This window comes from Cryptomeria japonica, unplaced genomic scaffold (genome assembly GCF_030272615.1).
Source record: "Cryptomeria japonica unplaced genomic scaffold, Sugi_1.0 HiC_scaffold_25, whole genome shotgun sequence".
NCBI lineage: Eukaryota > Viridiplantae > Streptophyta > Pinopsida > Cupressales > Cupressaceae > Cryptomeria > Cryptomeria japonica.
In genome coordinates, this window is record NW_026728847.1 from 693980 (window position 1) to 697264 (window position 3285).

Consider the following 3285-nt stretch of genomic DNA (forward strand, 5'->3'; position numbering starts at 1 on the left):
GAGAATAAAATATTGCAAAGAGACCACATAATGGGAATAGAAGAGGGTAGATGAATGCACTATTTTTGAAGATGGAGGACATGTGAGGTATAAAGGAGAGCTTGATTAGAGGAAGCTCATGAGGCAAGAAAAGAGATTGAATAAAAGAAGCTTAGTGTGATATATCTGGTTTGAAAGGGAGGAAGAGGTAAAATGGATATCTTAGCTAAAAGGGAGTGGAATATTTTTCAGAGGGTTGCACGCACCAAGAAACACAAGTATGCAAAGTAGGTTGCCTCTTTGGGCTTGTATGGCATCCCCACATATAAGTTATTTTTATTCACATTGATCTTGCCTCGCGTAACATGTAGTCTATGTTTGAGCTTGAATTCCAATAGTGTTGATTGTTAATTATAATGTCGAGGAGAGGAAGTATCAAGGCTATTGTTTACACTTCACATAGACATGCATTTCATAATATGGGGTACTAAGTACATTGGGTCATAATAGCCAATAGTGGCTTAAGATGTTAGTGAAAAACTAATTATGTTATTACTCCATGGCTAAGAAGTGTCTTGGACCTTAAATTGTATCATGAAATTAGATTGTCATGTGGTGAAGCGATCCTAGTGGGCTTGGCCTTAACTGAAATATTATTTAGGATTGTGACACTCTTAATTTGTAAATATAATTAAACCCAAAAGATAATACTCGTCTTTCCTAAGGTCGATATCGATGTGTCCTTTAATTTAGTAAAACTATGATACATGACAAATTGAACATAATGTTAGTTATTATTAACTCTACAACTATTTTTTATTAAACCTTATCTAGTAGAACCTAATCATGAGATATGGTGATGATTAAATACTTAGCTAAATGTAAGATGTTTGACAAATGTTACCATTGAACATAGAGAAATTGGGGATCTTGATCCTAGTAATTCCCATTGTAGGACATTGAACTAATTCTTTGTGGTAATGCCAAATATTTTCTTATTGTTTTCTTTACATTGTATTTATTCATTAATACCACCTTGGGTCTTCTCAGGGGTAACTTTCTACCAAGGTTGGGAAACCTCAAGACATACACCTCACTAATGTATGTGACAAAGGGTTGTCTAGATTTATGTAGACTACATTAACTTCAAATGGGAAATGACTTTCCTTGCATATAGTTAGGCACCATTAATGGTTGAGAATCAGAATTTTAGGAATCTCATGGGATAGCAATGACACTTGGTTTTTATTTGATAAGATTAAATATGAAATGGTATTATATAAATGTAAGACTCCAATTTATTGGCCTTTACATAACATGATACAATATTTATCATGTACGTGTTGCCATTAATAATGTAGCATTTGATCACTTGTGAGGAAACTCCAAATAGTGGCGTATACCTATGAATGTGATATATGCGATTGGTAAAATTTTCAAGTTGTTAAATCAATAAGCATAAGAAAATTGGGTTGCACTTTGTATGCAAAGGTAGCGTAGGAAATGTGTTCATAATAAGGTGCCACATTAGCCTATCAAATTGACCCATTGAGTTTAAAGACCTTACCTCAATGTTATTTTATTGGTAGCTTACAAGTCATGTGATAGTGGCTATTGAAATTTGTGCATCGTGGGTCATATGTTAATGGTTTCAATACGTGTGTAAACAAGGGGAGTCTATTAGGGATAGGTGACTGGTCCAGTCTCTATGTTAATAAGGTGAACCTAAAAGGGATCTAGCATATTTATGTGGAATCATGGATATTAATAGGTGGAGATTTATTGAGACCTTGTTATCCTTAAAAGGGTAGGGATATTGATATATATAGGGATTCTCAACAACCTTAGGCTACAAGAACTTGTGTGTAGGTGTCTTTTGAGAGACTTGGAAAGGAGAACTACATGTGAATTTGCCCCTTTTGGAAGAGGGAACATAGGTGGCCCTTGGGTGAAGGATACCCTTGTGACCTCAAGTCTATAGGGGAAGGGTCTTGGGAGAGATAACTCCAAAGTTAAGGGTTGTTCCTAATAAGATAGACACTCTCTCTATACTAGGCTTCAAAGGAGGCCAAAGTGGGTAAATGGTGGTTATTAAATGGGATAGGAAAAAACCAACCATTGTTATTTAATATATAATGCACCATCGAACAATGAGTTGAAGATAGTAAGCATTGGTTGACTACCTTATAGTCACTATTACCTTATGGGAACATGATGAATGGAGGCCATCTTGTGTTGGTTCTATATAAATTTTATCTTGTGTCTATGTAATTGAGTCCTAGACCTTTACACTATACAGTTGCTTGAATGTGATTTTCTTACACCTATGCTTGGAACCCCACAAGAGTGAACCGTTGGGATAGTTATGCAAAGTGAGATAGTCATTCGACCATGCCAATGACCGATGTTTGGTCTACTAAGAGGGATAATCAACAATCACCTGGTTCACAAAGGTGATGCTGCTTAGACTACCCTAGACATGATATTATAGCAGTTAGCAGTTCGAGTTATTGGACCATTCCAATGACAGAGGCCTAGAGTTGCTATGGTATTGTTGGATCAGCTAGCACTCACTGGGTTCATGAAGGTGAATGATTTCTAAGGGCTATCTATGATTTGATATGGTAAAAATTGCATGGGTAGTTACCTTACCATGTGGGTGGTGGTAATGAGAGATAACTGTAGTATCAAGAGGGTTAATTACCAATCACCTATAACATGGGGGTGATCTATGTTGAGTGTTACTTGGGATTGTGAAGAAGATAGCTGACAGTATCTCTAAGGTCACTATGAGGTATATGTTGGAAGCTATTTCTTCCTAGTTGGATAGACTTGTCATTAGTAGCCTATAGGCGATTGAAGTCAGAATCTAGTGGGCTAGATTGGTTCACTGCTTATGGAAATCCTTGGGATTGAGGGCAGACCCATGGTGTAGTATGGGATGCACTGAATCCTCTTCTCAGTTTTCTGATGTTATTCTCAACTTTGATGGGATTGTGGATGGACCCATAGTATAGTATGGGATGCATTGAATCCTCTACCCCAAATCCATTGGTGTAAATGACTAATGGAAACAATGGGACCCACGGTGTAGTGCATAGTGCACCAAATTTCCTTTTCTATTAGGCATGTACTATGGACAAGAGATAGTTGGCCATTTAGGATGAGTTAGTCATGTTGTTCTTGCAGTGACCTATATGAGCCAATCATAATGGCCTATGATTCTTGTATATGAGTCGATCATTTTTAGCTTGTGATGATTGCATAAGAACCAATCACTTATCTATGATGCTTTTAAATGAGTAA